The following is a 20,366-nucleotide window of genomic DNA, read 5'->3' on the forward strand; positions in this document are numbered from 1 at the left end:
TTAATTTCTTTATCTGAAAATTGCCTATCCATACCCCTTACCCATTTATCAATTGGGGAATGACTTGATTTTTTCTACAATCGATTTTGCTCCTTATGAATTTGAGTAATTAGACCTTTGTCAGAGGTTTTTCTTATAAAGATTTTTTTCCCCAATTTGTTGCTTCCCTTCTAATTTTGGTTGCATTGCTTTTGTTTGTACAAAACCTTTTAAATTTAATATTATCAAAATTATTCATTTTACATTTTGTAATATTCTCTATCTCTTGCTTGTTCTTAAAATCTTTCCTTTCCCATAGATATGACAGGTACACAATATTCTATATTCACCTAATTTACTTATAGTTTCCTTCTTTATATTTAAGTCATTCATCCATTCTGTATTTATCTTGGTGTTGGGTGTGAAATGTTGATCTAAACCTAATCTCTCACATACTGTTTTCCAATTTTCTCAGCAGTTTATTTTTGTCAAATAGTGGATTTTTGTCTCAAAAGCTGGGATCTTTGGGTTTATTGTGCTCTGTCTTCCTGAGGTCATTTACCCCAAGTCTATTCCACTTGATCTGTCCCTTCTTGAGGAATAGAAGAAAAGAGGAGAGGAGGAAGAAGAGGAGGAGGAAGAGGAAGACAAAAAGAGGATAAAATGAGGAGGAAGAAAAAAAGGACAAGAAGGAAGAGGAGGCAGAAGAAAAAATGGAGGAGGAAGATGAGTAATATATCTTCAAATTAATTAAGCATTCATTTGTTAATCTCCTATTTTGCAAACTATGGGCTAAGTGCTGGGGACATACAGGGAAAATCACATAATTCCCTTCTCTTAAGAAGGCAGTTATATGGATAGAGCCCTAGGCTTTTAGTAAAGAAAACTTCCTTTCAAAGCCTGACTGGGACACTTACTAGCTTTGTGATCTTGTTCAAATCCCAAAACCTCTTTGTGGCTAAATTTTTTATCTGTAAAATGAGAGGACTCTGTGGTGTTTTTAAGGCCCTTCTAACTAAATCTGTGTATGACCTCATGAATTTGATTTTTACTGATGAGGTAAATCATGCACAAATAAGTAAACACAAAGCATCTTCAGTTCTCTGCAAGCCTTTGATACTGATCTTGCTGTCTATCCTTTCTCTGGGTTTTCTGTACACCAGTCTTTCCTAGTTTATCTCCCACCTATCAGAACCCTCTTCCTATCTACCAGACCTATTCTTCTTAGGTTCCTTCTCTGAATCCTCATGTAGGTCACATACTCTAAGCACAGTTGCTACATAAGGTTCTGCTCTGTGATCTCCCCACCACCACCACTATAAGACTTGGTGATCTCATCTCTTCCAATTGATTTAATTTTCATTTCTATTTCTATGATGATGATTCTCAAAACTATTTACCCTGGACTGATCTCTCTCCTGACTTCCAGTTGCACATTCCCGACTGTTTTTCATACATTTCTAACTAGATATCTAATAAATATCTTAAACTCAACATGTCTAAAACTGAACATATTATCTTTCCCCTAAACTCTTTCACTCATCCTAACTTCCCTGTTACTATCAAGGCCAACACCATTGTCCCAGTCCAGCAGGCCTACAACCTAGGAGTCATCCTCACCTCCTCACCATCTCTCACCCCAAATATCCAAGCTCTTGCCAAGGCCTGTTAACTTCACCTTTACAAAATCTCTTCCCTCCTCTGATACTACCACCAACTTGGAGAGAAAAAGGAAAGAGAAAGTGAAGGACAGAGGGAGGGAAAAGAAAAGAGATAATAAGTAATTCAAGAAGGAGCAAGTAACAGTAATTGGAGGTATCAGGGAGGGCTTCCTAAAAGAAATGGCACAGGGCCTGTGCTTTGAAAGATGATAGGGATTTTAATGGGAAGAGGTGAGAGATGATGAGGGAGTACCTTCTAAACACAGAAAGCATTCTGCACAAAAGCCCATACTAACATGTATGGTGAAGGCAGCCAAATAAAGGAGGGAGGGAGGGATGAATAGAAGGAAGGAAGGAAGGAAGGAAGGAAGGAAGGAAGGAAGGAAGGAAGGAAGGAAGGAAGGAAGGAAGGGAGGAGGGAGGGAGGGAGGGAGAGGGGCTGAATATGGTGTAATGATAATGACAATTTTTATCCCCAAAGAAAGTTGAGAAATGAACTTTCCTTTCTTCGCTGGAGAGGTGGGGAATTATGGGTGTAGAACATCACAATGCTGTCAGACAAAGTAGATATATTGATTCGTTTTGCTGAACTACATTTTTATCTCTTTCTTGTTTAATCTTTGTTATGAGAGATGCTCAAAATGAGTAGGGAAGGAGAGGGATGTGTTCAGAAACGAATGTGATATATAAACAAAGACATCAATAAAAATGAGATTAAAAATAAGAACAAAAACGATTTTAGGAATGCATCTCTAGGGAGTCCAGTGAAACCTCATTTATCTGTACTTACTTAATTTGGAATGTTCCAGTGGAAACATTTGAAAGACACTAATATTTCAATCACTTCCAATAGTGTGCTTAGGTGTCCTTGCTTCCACTGGAGATTGTTGGTCAAGAAAGACACTGTCCCCTCAACCACAGACAGACTGTGAGGCATCTGGGATTTAGTGATCCAGAAACCCCATTTTGGCAAAAAACCTTCTGCCCTTTGTAGTCATAGACTACATATGATCACAGATATAGAGCTAGAAGGGACCTCAGTCCAATCCCTTTTATTTTGTCTAAAGGCTATGGCATGATTTGAAAGCAGGTCTTCTGACTCCAGATTTCCACTGCCTCCTATGGAGATCACAGAATTGGATTTAGAGCTAGGAGAGACCTTAGAGTCCAGCTCAATGCTTTGTTTTATTGAGGAGAAACTAAAGCCCATGGAGATTAAGTGACTTGTCTATTGTCCTATAGGCAGTCAACATCTAAGCCAGGATTCAAACCCAGGTATTTTGCCTCAAAATACAAGCTGACATTTATTAAGGTTAATTAAAGTTTGCAAACTGTTTTCCCTATCTTAACTCACTTGAGCCTCCTAACATCCCTGTGAATTAAATGTTTGTGGTTGCTTTGTTTAAATTTAAATGTATTTATTAGTCTGCTTGTTACATTAAAATACCCAATTAACTTCATTCACCCCCGCCCCACTCCATTAGAGAAGGCATCATTTGCCAAAAAACTCTATGTGTATGTAAAACTATGTCTAACATTTCTATTTATCAGTTCTTTCTCTAGAGATTGGCATACACGAATCTTTCTTCAAACAATATTTGTTGCTGTAGAGAATGTTCTCTTGGTTCTGCTTGTTTCACTTCATAATTTCATATAGGTCTGTCTTTCCATGCTTTTCTTTTATTTTTTTTTAACCCTTACCTTCTGTCTAATCAATACTTTAGTATCCAAGGTAAAAGGACGGTAAGGATTGGGCAACTGGGCTTAAGAGACTTACCCAGGGTCACACATCTAGGAAATATCTGAGACTAGATTTGAATCCAAGACCTTCTACCTCTAGGCCTGTCTTTCCATGTTTTTTCCAAAATTAACCTGCTCATCATTTCCTAGGTTATCGTAGTATTCCATCACAATCATATGCCACTATTTGTTTAGCCATTCCCTAATTGATGGGCATCCCTTCATTTTCCAGTTTTTTGCCACCACAAAGAGAAGTTCTATAAATATTTTAGAACACATAGGCTGTTCTCCTCTTCCCCTGATCACTTTAGGAAATAAACCCAGTAGTAGTATTGCTGGTTCAAAAGGTATACACAATTTTTGTAAATCTTTGAGCACAATTCCAAATTACCCTCCAAAATGGTTAGATCAGTTCACAGTTCCACTAACAGCCTATTTTTCTACATTCTCTCCAACATTTGTCATTTCACCCTTCTATCATTTTAGAAAAAGAAATTGAAGGAAGCAGAATGGGAAGAGGTAATAAAAGTATTTTGCAGATGATATGATAATATATAGAAAATTCTAGAGATTCAACTAAAAAATAAGTTGAAACTATCAATAATTTTAGAAAACCAGCAGGATATAAAATAAACCTATATAAATCATCAGCATTTCTATATATTACCAACAATGTCCTACAAGAAGAAATAGTAAGTTATAATTAGAGAAAGGCAAATCAAAACAACTCTGAGGTACCACCTCAAACCTAGCAGATTGGCTAACATGACAGCAAAGGCAAGTAATAAATGTTGGAGGGGATGTAGCAAAATTGGGATGCTGATGCATTGTTGGTGGAGTTGTGAATTTATCCAACCATTCTGAATGGCAATTTGGAATTATGCCCAAAGGGCTTTAAAAGACTGCCTGCCCTTTGATCCAGCTATACCACTGCTGGGTTTGTACCCCAAAGAGATAATAGGGAAAATATATGTACAAAAATATTTATAGCTGAGCTCTTTGTCGTGGCAAAAAATTGGAAAATGAGGGGATCCCCTTTGATTGGAGAATGGCTGGGGAATGGATTGGGGAATACAAATTGTGGTATCTGCTGGTGATGGAATACTATTGTGCTAAAAGGAATAATGAACTGGAGGAATTCCATGTGAGCTGGAATGACCTCCAAGTATTGATGCAGAGTGAAAAGAGGAGAACTAGGAGAACCTTATACACAGAGACGGATAAACTGTGGCACAAACAAGCGTAATGGACTTCTCTACTAGCAGCAAGGAAATGATCCAGGACAATTCTGAAGGACTTATGAGAAAAAACACTATCCACATCCAGAGAAAGAACTGTGGGAGTAGAAACACAGAAGAAAACAACTGCTTGATCACATGGGTTAATGAGGATATGATTGGGAATGTAGATTCTAAGCGATCACCCTAATGCAAATATTATTATGGAAATAGGTCTTTATCAATGATACATGTAAAACCCAGTGGAATTGCTCATTGGCTATGCAAGAGGGTGGGAGGAAGGGAGGGAAAGAACATGAATCATGTAACCATGGAAAAATATTCGGAAATAAATAAATAAATAAACTTTTTAAAAAAGAAGAGATAATAAGAGATAACCCATTTAAAATAACCACAGATAGAATAAAATATCTACAAGAATATCTGTCAAAACAAACCCAGAAACTACATAAACATAATTATAAAACACTTTATACAAATAAAGTCAGATTCAAATAATTGGGAAAATGTTAATTGTTCATGCGTGGGCAGAGCTAAACAATACAATTAAAATGACAATTCTACCTAAACTAATCTACTTATTCAATGCCATTCCAATTAAATTGCCAAAAAACTATTTTATTAGACTACAAAAAATAATAACAGAATTCATTTGGAAAAATGAAAGGCCAAGAATATCAGAAGAATTAATGAAAAAAATGTAAAGGAAGGAGGCTTAGTAGTACCAATTTTTGAACTGTATTATAAAGAAATAGTTATCAAAACTATCTGGTACTAACTAAAAAATAGAAAAGTAGATCAGTGGAACAGAACAGACATATAGCAAATAGTTTTAAAAGATTACAGTAGCCTTGTGTTTAACAAAATTAAGAGTCCAAGTTTGGGGGATAACAATTCACTATTTGGTAAAAAACAAATTGGTTGGTAAAACTAGAAAGCAGTCTGGCAGAAACTAATTATAGACTAATATCTTACACTATTTACCAAGCTAAGATCAAAATGGATACTAGTTATACGATGATAGGTAAGTCACTTAGTTTCTGTTTGCCTCAGTTTCCTCAACTATAAAATGGGAATGATAATAACAGCACCCACCTCTCTCATGGGTTGTGGTGAGGATTAAAGGAGATAATAGTTGTAAAGTATTTAGCATGGTGTCTGGCACATAGTAGGTGCTAATATAAATGTTTATTCTCTCCTTCTTATTAGATTCTGCTCATGCTCTAGCCCAGTGATGGTGAATCTTTTAGAGGGGTGGGTGATATGAGAAATGTCCTCAGGTGCCCATGGAGAGGAGAAGGGGAGCAGTCTGGCCCTGCATTCCTCTGGCTTTCTAGTAATAAATTCTGGTGAACTCTGTGCTGGGGCAATAGTGTGCATGCCCACAGAGAAGGCTCCAAGTGCCCCTTCTGGCACACATGCCATAGGTTCACCGCAACAGATCTAGCCTTCTTGATCCTTTTGGATCCTGACTCCATGCTCCAGAGTTATGCCATTTTCAAATTTGATCATCCTTCATCCAAGTCAGTGATTAAAGTTTTAAAGATTCCAATGGCAGGTACAGATTCCAAGCATACTTCACTGCAGACCTCCTGCCACAGTGATGATGGTTCTCACTGCATATGACTGTGTTATTGTCTAATCCTCATCTCTCCTTCTCCACAAGAAAACCATGAGATACTTTATCGAAAGCTTTGCTGGAATCTAGGCAAACAAGAGGCACAGTATTCCTCTCAACTATTAGTTTAGTTATCCTGTCAAAAATGTAAGTGATATGAGGTTGACAGGACCAACTCTTGTAACCAAGCTGCTTCTTTAGAATCACTGCTTATATTTCTCAGTGTTCAGTAACCATCTCTCTAATCTAAGAATTTTCTCAAAACTCAAAAGAAAGTCTACCAGCCTACAGCTTGCAACCTCCATTCTCTTGACTCGGTGGGAAATAGGGACCACATTTGATCTCTCTTGACCCTGAAGTTATCTCTCCCAATAATCACTTTTCAAAATATAACAATGGCTCAGCAATCACATCTCCAAGTTCTTTCAGTACCAGAGGATGTGGCTGATCTGGGTCTGATGACTTGAACACATGGAGGGTGGATAGGCACTCATTCAATGTCTCCTTACTTAGCTTGGGTAACAACTCCCTGTTAATCACTTTCTCCTGTCATTTCCAATGTAAAGGTCATACTGCTTTGAAATGAAAACAGTCATTCAAACCCTTTAATCAGTCAACAAGCACTTTTTGAGCATATGCTATGTGCCAGACACTATGCTAAGGGTTAGGGATTGCAGGAAGAAAGACAAAATGTAGTCCCTACCCTCAAGGGGCTCACATTCTAATGTTGAGGACAACACACAAAATAACTGGGCACACAGAAGCTGTAGAGTAGATAGACCATCGGGGAAGGGAGGGCAGAGGAACAAAATATGAGGAAACCTGGTTTTCCTACCATCAGTTATCACCAACTCCAGTCACCCCATCTATTCTTTGATTCTTTTCTCCCAAAAGAGCTCAAAATAAGACAAAAAGGTTCTGTTGTCCTTGGCTTCCCGCACCAGCCCATTCAGTTGCTTTTGCATCCCTTCCATAGTGCTCTCTTTTAGTCATCTCCCATTACCTAGTCTTGCTTCCATCTTAGGTACATTTCCTTTTTCTAAATCTAAATTGATTGGTATAGGGAACTCCCACTGAGGCCTCTCCCAGAACCAGTACAGACCTCTCCCTGTTCTGCAACTTATAGACTCATCCAGGGTGCTAAATAAATGTCTTGCCTTGGGTTACACAGCCAGTGGGTGTTAGAGACAGAACCAGAAACTAGGTCTTCTTGACTCCAAGGCCATCTTGCCACTCATTCACTATGCCCTGCTGCCTCTCAAGGTAAATACCTCATATTGGAGTGGCTAGATGACACAATGAATAGAGCAGTGGTCTTTGAAATGGGAAGATTCATCTTTCTGAGTTCAGATCTGGCCTCAGACACTTACTAGCTGTGTGACCCTGGAAAGTCACTAAACCCCATTTACCTCAGTGTCCTCTTCTGTCAAAAGAATAGGAGGAGGAAAGGGCAAAACCACTTTGGTATTTTTATAAGAAAATAAATAGGGTTATGAAGAGTCAGACCTAATTGAACAACTATCCATTTTATTATTCTCATTTTACAAATGCACTGAGGCTGAAAATGGTTAAGTGACTTGCCTAGGGTCACATGGCTAGAATCTAAGGTAGAAGATATCTCAAATCTTCCTGATTTCCAAGCCCAGTCCTCTAACCACTCTGTATCCTACTTTCTAAACACTTAGCTACTTATCACTTGAGGGTTGGCCACATAGGGATGAATTTTTTTTTTATTTTAATCAGCAACTCATGCGCAGCTCAGATGTGGTGGGCTTCTGTTCCAGTTCAGTGAAATAGGCCCTCGTGCCAAAGAAATGCTGAATCTCTGAAGAATTAGATCAGAACTTTATAAATTTTGTTTGAAAATATTCCAAGTTTGTTTGATCTAAACAGCAGCTAGAAAACTATCTGCCCACAGTCAGGCCAGGAGAATGAAGACATTCTGAGCCCTGGTCTAATCACACATGGAAGTGATGGCAGCTACAAGTACCCAATTTCTAGCTAAAGAGCTGAGGTAAAAAGGATTATAGATTTAGAGGTGGAAGGGACTTTTGTTGCCATCGTGTCCAATACCCTCATTTTACAGATGGGAAAGCTGAGGCTGAGAGGGTTTAAGTAACTTACCCACAGCCACATAGCTAATAAGTATCTGAGGCAGAATTTTCTGACTAGGTATTTCTGATTCTAAGTTCAATGCCTTTCCCATTATACCAAGATATAGTCTATAGTCGTGTTGGTGAAGATGTGGCACACGTGCCCCAGAATGCTGGAGGGGGCTGCTTCGTTCACACTATCCACAGTACCGAGGACATTTTTCACATGCCCTGCCCTATCCCTCTGCCCAGCATTCCAATGAGAGCACTTCCTCCCCTGTCTGGGGTAATGTGGGGGGGGCTCACAGGCGACTTGAGGGTACAGTTTAGGCACATGATCTCTAAAAGGTTTACCAATGATGGTCTAGACCATTGATGGGCCAACTTTTGAAAGAGGGGGCCAAAGGAAAGGAAATGCTCAGTCTGTTTCTAAGGCAACTCTTTCGAAGTTTCATTGTATCGTATCCTACTCATTGTATTCGTCAGATTAGGAATAATGTCGAGGCTGGACAGAACATTTCAAGGGGCCACATCTGGCCTGCAGGCCGTAGTTTGCCCATCACTGGTCTAGAGGGTCAGTAGTAAACTGTGAGAGTGGATTCTTTTCTGCCTGAAGGAGAAGGGAAGAAGAGGAAGGATTTGTTCATCCCAGTGCCTGAAAAGTTTTGAAAAGCTATTCTGGTCCATTTTTCCCACAGGATCAATTCCCTTTGATTATTATATTCAAGACCTGCCTTTAGCATGTACCAGCCATGTGACTTTGGACAAGTCACATAACTCTCTCAATTTATGAACTGCAGCTCCAGGCCATTTAAAAAAGGGAATGCTGGACTCAAGGCCATCTAGTCTCATTCCCACATTGTACAAAAGAAGCCAAGGCCCAAAATCATTCAATGACTTGTCTAAGTTATTGTCACACAGCTAATAAGTGCCAGAGCTGGGACCTGGGGGCCATGACCCCTGATGCCAAATTCTGCAACCGCATCCTTTATTTTAGCAATATTTTGGCTGTCTGTGGCCCCTGCCCAAGCTTTCTATTAAGCTCCCCAAAAGCAGCAGCCATGTCCTTTTTCATCTTTGCATCCCCAAGCATCAAGCACAGGCAAGGTATTTCACCAATAATAGGCTGCCCATTTGTCATCTTGAATAGAGCTCCAGGCATGGCCAAGAGAGACTTTCACTTCTCCACTGTTCAATCCCAGAAGGTTCTGGGGAAGAATTGGATGAATCTGATTCAGTGGGGCAAGCCAATCCAATGGAGCCCCTCCTCCAAAGGGTTCCTAATGGGTGAGCCATGTTGAAATAGGCTCAAATTATTCATCTGAACAAGGCATAAGAGGCACGGGGAATGAAAAATCATCCACCGGGACCGGACCTGCTCTTTAATGACTGTTTGATATATTTTTTATTGGGAAAGAACGATATGACATGGAGCATTGAGCTATCAGAGCCAAAATCAATTACAGCATATTGAGTGCAGTGTAAAATTAATCCCCAAAGCAGAAATACAGTAAACTAGCCTGACCTTAGAGCATGGGCTCAGGCACAGATCAAGAGAGTGGCAGTTTGGAGGATAAAGGGGTGGAGAAGGTGAGGAAGACCCAGAGAGATAGGAGAGAGATTGAATGCAAGAGTGAAGGGGAGGGAGAAAATGAGGGAAGTAGAGAGAAAGAAAATGCAATAATGAGAGAAGTTCTCAAACTAGGCCAAGTTTCTGACTGTCAACATGCCACACTGGGAAGAGCAGGTGAGCTGCGTGACTAAACTACCAGCTGTTGCCAGTAGCCCTAATGAGGGTGCTAGTCAATCTCCCTTGGAAGCTGCCAGCAGACAATGTAAAAGCAGGAGCACCCAGGCCACGAAGGGCTTATATTATGGCCAGAAATTTGTGTTGGAAGGAGAGAGTACAAGAAAAGTATGGGAGATGCCTTCAGAGCCAAGCAGTGCATTGTGGGTTAAATAAATGCTTACTGAAGGCATCCATACAATAATCCATCCATGTATATTTCTCTCTAGTCTAATTCAATCCAACAAGCATTTATTAAGCACCATATGGGTACTAGGCACTGTGCTAGGTTTCAGTCCCCAACTTCAGTCCCCAACTTCAAGGAGTTTATGTTATGCCACTGGCTAAAACATATAAACAGATGTGTGTGTGTGTGTGTGTGTGTGTGTGTGCAATTATTTCAAGCAAGAGAATGCACTAGTAATTAGAGGAATCAGGGCAGGCTTGCCAGAGGAAGTGGCCTGTGGAGTGAGTCTTGAAGGAAAATGAAGATTCTCAGAGATAGAGGTGGGAGACAGAAGGCCAGCCTTATGGAATGGCAAACAGGTCCCTCTGGCTAGAATTCAGAGCTCATGAAAGGGAGGAATATGAAATCAATCTGGAAAGGTTGGCCAGAGTAAATAGTAGAGGGCTTTCAATACCAAGCTAAAGAGTATCGATTGTGGCCTAGAGGCAATAGGGAGCCTCTATAACAGTGGTTCCCAAACTTTTTTGGTCTACCGCCCTCTTTCCAGAAAAAATATTACTTAGCTCCCTGGAAATTATTTTTTTTTATTTTAATAGCAATTAATAGGAAAGATAAATGCACCTGTGGCCATCACGGCCCTCCTGGATCACTGCAGCACCCACCAGGGGGCGGTGGCACCCACTTTGGGAATCACTGCTCTATAGCATCTTGAATAGTGGAGTGGTCCATTTATTCCAGAATGGAAGGCAGTGTGTTACAATAGAAACAGCACTGACTTTTTGGAAACAGAGGCCCTTGAATGAAATGCTTACCTTCCTGGGCTTAGGTTTCCTCCTCTGTAGGAGGATGGGGCAGGACTGGAGATTCCTCCCAGTTCAAGATAGAGCTTGACTTACAATGTGGTCATTTCCATTTCCATTTCTAAAGTGCTTCCTTCTCCAGTTGCCTTCATCCCCAACCTCCTGTGCCTTCTACCAGGTTCAGTAGAAGGTTCTCTCTTTCCAGGCCCATGCTCTCTAATGAGTAATTAAGTATCTATAAACAAACACTCAAATGAACCACTTGGTTAAAAGGAATTATGCTGTGGAGTTCTTTTTTAAAGCAAACCATCCTTTAGCAATATGAAGAAGCCTTCCCTGAAATACCTGGTTGGCAAATGCCCAAGGACATTGGATATTGAGTTTGCTTAATATTAATTGGAGAGATGGCAGATGGTATTGGAAAGGGAGCTGAACTCTGAGTCAGAAGGCACCATGGTTTTGTCTAAAAACAATCTGGGGGTTTTAGTGAACTACAAGCCCATTGTGACTCTGCTATAGCCAGAAAAGCAAATGTGATCTCGAACTATGTTGAGACATTTATTATTCAGTCATTTCAGTCATGTCTAACTTTTCACAACCCATTTTGGGGTTTTCTGGGCAAAGATATCAGAGTGGTTTTGTTATTTCCTTTTCCATATCATTTTCCAGAGGGGGAAACTAAGGCTAATAGGGTTGAGACTTTCCCAGGGACACACAACTGGTAAGTATCTGGAGCTGGATTTGAACTCAGGACTTCCTGACACCAGGACCAGCACCTCTCCACTGTGCTACCTAGCTGTCCCAAGAGAGACAGCTCCAAGGAATCAGGATGTGCCCTGGTCAGATTATATTTGCATGCCTGTGTTCAGTTTGGAGCACCCCCAATTATGAAGGATATTGATAATCTGGAGGAATACCCCCAGGAAAGCAGTAAGGATCATTAACAGTAAAAGGGTTTATTGAAGGAAGTGGGGAAGTTTAGCCCTAGAGAAGATTCAGAGAGGCCACAACTTCTGCAACTGACCCCCAAAACAAATAGGGTAGAAGCTACAGAGAGATAAGTTTTGACTTGACATAAGGAAGTACTGCCCTATCATTTGAGTGGTCTCAAAATGAAATAGAATGCCTTGGGAGGTAGTAAGCTCCTTTTTATTGGTGGTATTCAAGCTGGATGACCATTTGTCCAATATGTTGCGAGAGTATCCCTTTGCAGGTATGAGATGAACTAAATGGTTGATGGAGTCATTTCCAACTCTAAAATCCTATGATTCGCTGACAACTCACTTTTCATTTTCCTCAATGGTAATACAAGAATGGGTTTGCAGAGCTGTAGGGCACTATTCAGGGGCAGCTAGGTGGCACAGTGGATAGAGCATTGGTCCTAAAGTCAGGAAGATTCTTCTTCCTGAGTTCGAATCTGGCCTCAGACACTTACTAGCTCTGTGGCCCTGGGCAAATCACTTAATCCCGTTTGCTTCAGTTTTCTCATCTGGAATATGAGCTGAGAAGTAAATGGCAAACCGCTCTAGGATCTTTGTCAATAAAACCCAAATAGGTTCACAAAGAGCCAGGCAAGACTAAACAACAACAACCACAAAATTGGAGCAGCTAGGTGGAACAGCAGATAGAGTGCCAGGCTTAGAGTCAGGAATACTAGTGTTTAAAGTTGTACTAGCTGTATGACCTTGGGCAAATTACTTAATCCTGTTTACTTCAGTTTCCTCATCTGTAAAAAATGAACTAGAGAAGAAAATGGCGAACTACTCTTGTATCTTTGCCAAGAAAACCTCAAAATGGGATCACAAAGAGTTGAAGAGGACTAAAAAATGACAGAACAACCAAAAGGGTACTTTTGACCAGCCACATGTCCAGAGGACCACCTGTGTCCTGGCAGATGCCAGCCCTGATGCAGGACCCAGGTCCATTTTTTAAACTAATCTAGTTCATAGTAAATATGTTATAAACTGACGGCCAGCTAGCATTCTTGAATGATAATGTGATCTGATTGAAGGACTCAGGAGGGTACGAGCATGGACACGCAAATATTGGACTTGAAAATTACAGCCTTCAAGGATGTGGTGAGTACACTAAAGAACTGGGTAGAAATCAATTACTCTCCTGAAAATTGGGAAGACTCCAATCTATATTCATTAATACAGAGTGAGTCCCCAAATGACAGCAATATCTACTGTGCTTAACAGAGTTTTTATAAAACACACACACACACACAGAGAGAGAGAGAGAAAGGGAGAGAGAGAGAGAGATCTATAGAGAGTTTTTGAGAGAGAGAGAGAGAGAGAGAGAGAGAGTTCCCAAAATGTAATAGCTGGCAAAAGAATCTAGTCATAATTCCTGAAAATCTCTAAGATATTATTTTCAATTCTAGTCTATTGCAAGGTTCAGCTAACCCAGATATTTCTTTCCTAGTGACAGGGGCAAAGATGAAAGGTTATGATTGAGCTATAATGTCTGATCCTGTGGCAAACTCTGAAATTGATCTAGAGCCATATTGGTGAATCTATGGCACCTGTGCTGGAGCATGCCAGAGGGGCTACTCTCCTCCCCCTCTCCACATGCATGTGAGGACATTTCTCATATCACCCACCCCTCTGCCCAGCAGCCCAATGGGAGTGCTTCCTCCCTCCCCTGTCTGGGGTAAGGCAGGTGGGGCTCACATGTGACTTGAAGGTCAAAGTTTGGGCATTTGGTCTCCAAAAGGTTCGTCATCACTGGAGAGGGTCGCCATAATTTTGCACTAGTCATCCCCCATGTCTGGAATGTTTTCCCTCCTCACTGATGCTTTTCACAATCCCTGGATTCTTTTGAGACTCAGCTTAAATTCTCTGTTTAGCACGGTCTTTCCTCCAGATAGTGCCCTCCTTCCCCAAACTACCTTGTATTCATTTTATTATGTTGCTTTCTGTTCTTGAAAGTATGCGTCTTGAGGTAAGGATTATTTAATTTTGTCTTTATGCCTCCTGTGTGCCTAGCATCCAACAGGTGTGTAACAGATGCTTATTGATTGTTTGGCAGAAGGAATCTAGAGGTTCTAAGAATTAAGAAAGGAGGGCATTCCAACCATGGGATACAGCCAGTGAAAGGAACCATCTACTCATTGTTGAAAGTCTAACTTCAAAGCCATCTGCTCCCCAAAGCCATCTTGAATGGTAATGATCTTCTTCAGACCTCACCTAGCACTTTGGTTAGACCTTCTCTGATGCTTTCATCATAGAATGTTGTAGATCAAAGTGATCTGTCTTCTCCCATCTATGAGAAAAAATGCACTCCATTAAAGAAGGGCCTAGGTCTTAGCTAACCCGTGAGTCTTCCTAACCCAGTCTTCTGCACAGATGTTTGGTGAGTCAGTCAACAAACGAATGAGGAAAATTGAGGAAATTGTAATGACCAGGAATCCCACAAAGGTTTGGGAGCTAAATGGAAGCTTGAAGTTCAAATCTAAACTCCCCCATTCCACAGAGGAGGAAAATGAGCCCAAAATATGGTAAAATGAGACCAAGGACATGCCAGTGGTAAGTAGCAGGATCCAGAATTGAACCCAGATTCCTCGCTCTTTTTATATCATCACTTATGCTTACTCTGAGTGCGAAATGGAAACGTTTGTAAAGGATGATTGAGGCTTGGGGAGAAAGACAGTTATGAACTTTAAATCCATTTAATTATGCAAGCCTTGCAAAATCTGCTAGAGTCAGGAATAGACTATTGTCTGTGTCCATGTAGTCACTGATTTCCACAGCCTGAGGCCCACTTGCATATTCATTCGTTCGTTCTCATTGTAGTTTGATTATAAAGTCATAGATGATAGGATTCTGGGTCTAGAGTTGGAAGAGACCTCAGACAGACTACTTCGTCCAACTTTCTTATTTTACAAATGAGGGAACTGAAACCCAGGAGGTGGAATGACTTACCCAGAGCTAAGAAGTAGCAAGGCCAGAGTTAGAACCCAGATCCTTTGCCTCCTAATCAGGCAGTCTGATAAAAGTGGCTGGTTATTAGCTTACATCTAACTGTCCAGCTCATTATGCTCTTACATTTGTATATCTTTGTGCACTCTGCTTGGCAGTATAGATGAGTAGTTACAGAACCTGTGTCTCTACTATGAGATCCAAGCCAGAGGAGAGCTAAGTAAGTGCTTGTCCGAGATCACAAGGCATAGTAGTAGCATATGTAGTAGAATATGAATCCTGGTCTTCTGAGTCAGAAATGATGCTTCTTTGCTCTGAGGGGGAAAAGAAATCTCACCCTATCTAATGAGTGCCAATCCCCCCAACAGGCACGTCCCAATGCCCTCTCCCACCTCCCATACATGCACATACCCCATACTTGATCTGTATACAATGGGGCCAGCAATAAGTTGTCTGTTCACTTCCTCCAAAGTGCTGCCTTCCTCTGCTTCCCCCAGGGAAGGCAGTGAGGGCTGCTGGCCCTAAGTGAAAGTGGCAACTGGCTATAAATTGCCAGCAGTGAGCAGGGTTTGCTCCACTCTGGTGCCACTGACACTCAGGCCAGTTGCTAAAGTGTCTGTGATTCTTCCGACTGACAAGACACCAAGTCTGGGTGGCACATGTTCAAAGAGAAGTGGAGAAGAAAATTGAAAAGCCATGGGAGACATTTGGATAAGCTCAATTGAGCAGAGAACCGGTCAGCCCCATGAGGCAGGGGATTGACTCAAGTCATGCTCAAGCTCAATTTTAAGAGTTCCCTTCAGGGGCAGCTGGGTGGCTCAGTGGATTGAGAGCCAGGCCCAGAGATGGGAAGTTCTGGGTTCAAATCTGGCCTCAGACACTTCCTAGCTGTGTGACCCTGGGCAAGTCACTTAACCCCCATTTCCTAGCCCTTACCGCTCTTCTGCCTTAAAACCAATACACAGTATTGATTCTCAGGCGGAAGGTGAAGGTTTTAACAAAAAGAGATCCCTTCAGAAGTCAACACCTGAAGATATACTCTAAGCATCTACTGCACAAAAAGGCTCGATCCCCCAGTGTGTTATTCTTTTTGGCCTCCAAAGGGGAAAGCAGGACTATCTCGACTTCACTGGCTCTAGGGCTTAAGTCTTCAAGACAGAGACAGAACAAGGAATCCCAGTACCTGTAACAAATTCATTTGGGACCAGGGAAGAAAGGACTACAGTGCATGCAGATGCAGGAAAGACAGTCTGACTGTGGGTATAGTCACAGCCAGAGAAAGGCAGCCGTCTCCTCCTTTTCTCTAGCCCTTGTCCTTTTTCTCTTGCCTTCTCCCTGGGCCCACTTTTCCTAGTTGCCCCAACCTACATGGAAGCAATGCATAGGGCTGGCAGTCTCCAGACCACTCCTGGCAGGAAATGGGTCCCTCTTAGGAGGAAGCACTCCTTCCATGTACTCCAGCCACATTGCCATAGGTTCAGCTCTGCTTGGGGATCATCTTATCCAAAGGTTCCTAAACTTGGACCCGTGCACGATTTTGATAGCTCTATTTCCATACAACTGGTTCCTTGAGGAATGCCATGCGTTTTACTTTCTGCAACATGATTCTGAGAAGTGGCCAGTAGATTTCACCAGACTGCCAGAGGGATCCCAGGCACAAAGACAGATAAAGAACGCCTGGTTGACTCCAAGCCTCTCGTTTGACAAAGAGGTAAGTAGAGTCTCAAGAGAAGGGCAATATTGGCACCAAGTCCCACAGTTAGCAGATCACGAAGCTAGGTTTTGCGCCCAGGTTCTCTTAATCGCATCACACTGCCTCTCATCTTTTTAGGATGCAAACAGTGTTTAAAGAGTTTGAAATACGCTTGCCTTTTGAAGTAGGACCCACCTGTCTTTTGTTCTGGAGCAGAAATCCCTTTCAGCCTTCTGACACCTTCCTGATTGAAACACACTATGCCTCCATGCACCACCCAAGGACCACTCTTCTCTCCCACCAGTGATTGTTGATTGATTGCATGTGCAGCTGCTCCCCAGTGCTGGGCTCGGAAGTAAAGCAATCAGGCTTTCTTTGTATCAGCAGGAAAAAGAGGAAATCACATATAACCATTGCTGGCTGCCTCCCACCTGCCTTCACCAAGGCGGCAGCATCTTCTGACTAAATCTCCCAAACTTACTGCTCCGAGCCAAGTTCCCTTTAATTTTCTGGCTGAGCTCTAAGCTCCTCTGCTAATCGCGTTGACCCTGGGAGATGAGAGCAGCTGGGACCACCTCCCCTTGCGAGCCCTGAAAGATTCAAGCCCGCCAAACTAGAGCACTACATGAATGATACCACAGAAGTCAGGAGAGCTCGAGTAGGACTCTAGGTGAGTCCCTTCTCTCTGGGCCTCAGTTTCTCCTTCTGTAAAATAAGATACAAAAAAGGAGCTATTTCCACAACTATGAAATGAAGGAGCTGGACGTAGCTCTAAATCGATGAGCCTACAGGGGTGAAATGGAGGTGGGAGAATGCGGGATCTTTAAGGTCTTCTGGAGCCCTGACCTGTGATGACTCTCATACACAGAGACACAATGTGGTATAGTGGATATAGTGTTGGCCTTGGCAACAGAAGACTTGAGTTAAAGTTCTGCCTCTGACCCATCCTGGCTGTGTGACCCTAAGCAAGTCACTCATCCTATCTATCAGTGCCCCAGAAAGCTCTCCGATACTAGAAGTGGCAGAGAAGGTGCCTACTTGCATTGGTGGAGGGTGTTTTCTGACCTGGGAGTTCCCTAAGCCAATGAAATCATAGGTCTGGTGCCTATTCTCTGTCCCTAGAGAGACATGAATTGGATTGGGCTGGCCAATCTGCAAACTGGTAGATGGTGCTTACAGAAATCAAACGTCTCCTAAGCCAGGTTTGTTGTTCCAAGCTCACCTGGGCCAAGTTGAATCACTGGGGCCACTCTATACAGACCCACTTCAAGTCAGAGGCCCACTTACCTCTGGTTAAGCCTGGACACATCAGGATTTGGACTGATCTCTTGATTATAATCTCAAGATGATTTCTTGAGGGATTTCATTCCTATTACTCCTATCAGGCCTGGAAACCATTTGTACCTCCTAAGACTCCCAGTGAAGCACTCTTTCCCGGTGAACCGCAGGGTCTCTCTGCATTGGACATCCTGCCATTCTTGTGACCCAAGCTCCCCGGAGGCCCCCACTCCCCTCCATCCACAGTCTTGCTCTGGCTCTCCAGGGAGCCTGGCAGTTTCCCTTCGCAAACCTTAGAGCCCCCAGAGAGGAAGCACATTCAGGCCACTTGGCTCCCAGAGAAGAAGCATCTGCCTCCTATACTCACCTCCAGTGAGAGCATCAAAAGGCAGTCGCAGAGAAATCACCAAGTTAGCAACTGGGCTGGCCCCTCTGCAAAGCAGCCAGTCAGGTACATCTGAAATACAAAGAACGCTCCCAGGCTGCAATGGTACTGGGTCAGTGGGTTTAGATAACCAAATCTGTGTGAAGCAGGATCCACTTTTCCTGCAGCCTTCCTTTAGAAAGGCTCATGATGAACTCCCAGTCACTACTGTGTTTTCTGAAGTCAGTGATTTTTCAATCACTGGGGAGTAATGTGCAAAGTGCTTGATTTTGGAGTCAAAGAAGCTAGTATTAAAATTTTTTCCTACTATCGTATGACCTTAGGTAAGTCATTTCCCTCCTAGGTCTCAGTTTCCTTGTCGGTAAAATAAGGGCATCATCCTCAATCCAGCTCTAAATCTTTGCTCTGATAGCCTCAGATATTAATTCAAAGACAGTGTAGCACTGTCATTCCCCTCCCCCTTAAAGCCATTACCTTCCATCTTAGAATCAGTACCGTGTATTGGTTCCAAGGCAGAAAAGTGGTAAGGACTAGACAATGGGGGTTAAATGACTTGCCCAGGGTCACACAGCCAGGAAGTGCCTGAGGTCACATTTGAACACAGGTCCTCCCAACTCCAAGCCTGGTGCTCTAGCCACTGAACAACCTCCCCCAACCCTTTTTTAAAAAACCCTTCCTTCTTGTCTTAGTATCAATTCTAAGACAGAAGAGAAGCAAGGGCTAGGCAATTGGGGTTAAGTGACTTGCCCAGGGTCACACAGCTAGGAAGGGTCTGAGGCCAGCATTGTCATTTTTATGGACATAATTCATTTTGAACTATTCTTTTAAATTAATGTTTTAAGTTAAAAAAATAGGTCTCATTTCATACTTGGGTCCTTGTGACACTTGCCAACACTCTGGGGCTCAAATCGAGGGGGGCAGTTGCCAGTTTACACATTTACTGCAGATAGAATTGACCTCGCCGTAAACATGGGTTTCCTGAAGCCCCCAGAGGTGAAATAATTTGCCCAGGGCTGCATAGCCAGTAAGTGGAACAGTCTAGCCCAGAACTCCTGTGTCCATCCTCAGAGTCCTGGGCTTTCTTTTAACTGTACCCCACTGGCCCTATTAAGACAAGAGCCTTCCAATCTCTTTCTACATCCAGCTAGAACTGTGAACAGGGCAGCTGGCCATCCTGAAGGGCAATCAATGCCTCCGTAGGCTTTGCCTTCAGCTCCCGCTCTCTCAAATTGTAGCATATTTGTATTTATAGATTTTCTTTTCCCCAGAAGTCAGTTATAGTGCCACCGGTTCAGTCTCTCACTGTCCTTTCCCGGCCTCCTGGAGGAGATGACATTTGCCCAACTAGAGAACAGACACTTCTCAGTGAGTTGCTCATCATACTGATACCCCAAGGCCTGGCTGATTGGCTGTCAGAGGCCTCCAGCTGTTCAGCTGCTGGGAGATGTCTTTCTACAGGAAAAGACATTTCCTGGAACAGCAGCAGCAGCTCGTTAGGGACTGGGGAGTGCAGGGAGAAGAAATTTCAAGTTGTAAAGGAGACAAACATTTTGAACTTGGTGGAGGAGCCAGGAGGAAATGGAAAGAGGGCTAATCAGGGGTGATTTCTCACCCTTATGCTAGTAAGGGCTCATTTCTCCGGGGGAGCTGGGCAAGGTGGGATGCATGGGCAGCCCTCCTCAACTGCTAAGGTCAAGTGCTGCTTCAAGAACCAGAGTCTGGCGACTGCCCCAGGGCTCAGTGGGCAGAAACAAGCTGGCCAGCTGCTCAGGGTTGTTAGCGATTCCATTTCCATCTCATTTCCCTGCTCCTCAGTCCCTGTTAGTAAATACCAAGTTCTCTGCAATCCAGGAAATGTTTCCAAAGCACAGGCCCCGTGTCAGATACCGAGGATATGAATAACAAAATAACCCCAATGAAAATAAAGGAGGCTCTGCTTTCAGAAAGCTCCCTTTGTGCTCACATAGGTAAGGCAACTGGAGGAA

This window comes from Gracilinanus agilis, chromosome X (genome assembly GCF_016433145.1).
Source record: "Gracilinanus agilis isolate LMUSP501 chromosome X, AgileGrace, whole genome shotgun sequence".
Classification (NCBI taxonomy): domain Eukaryota; kingdom Metazoa; phylum Chordata; class Mammalia; order Didelphimorphia; family Didelphidae; genus Gracilinanus; species Gracilinanus agilis.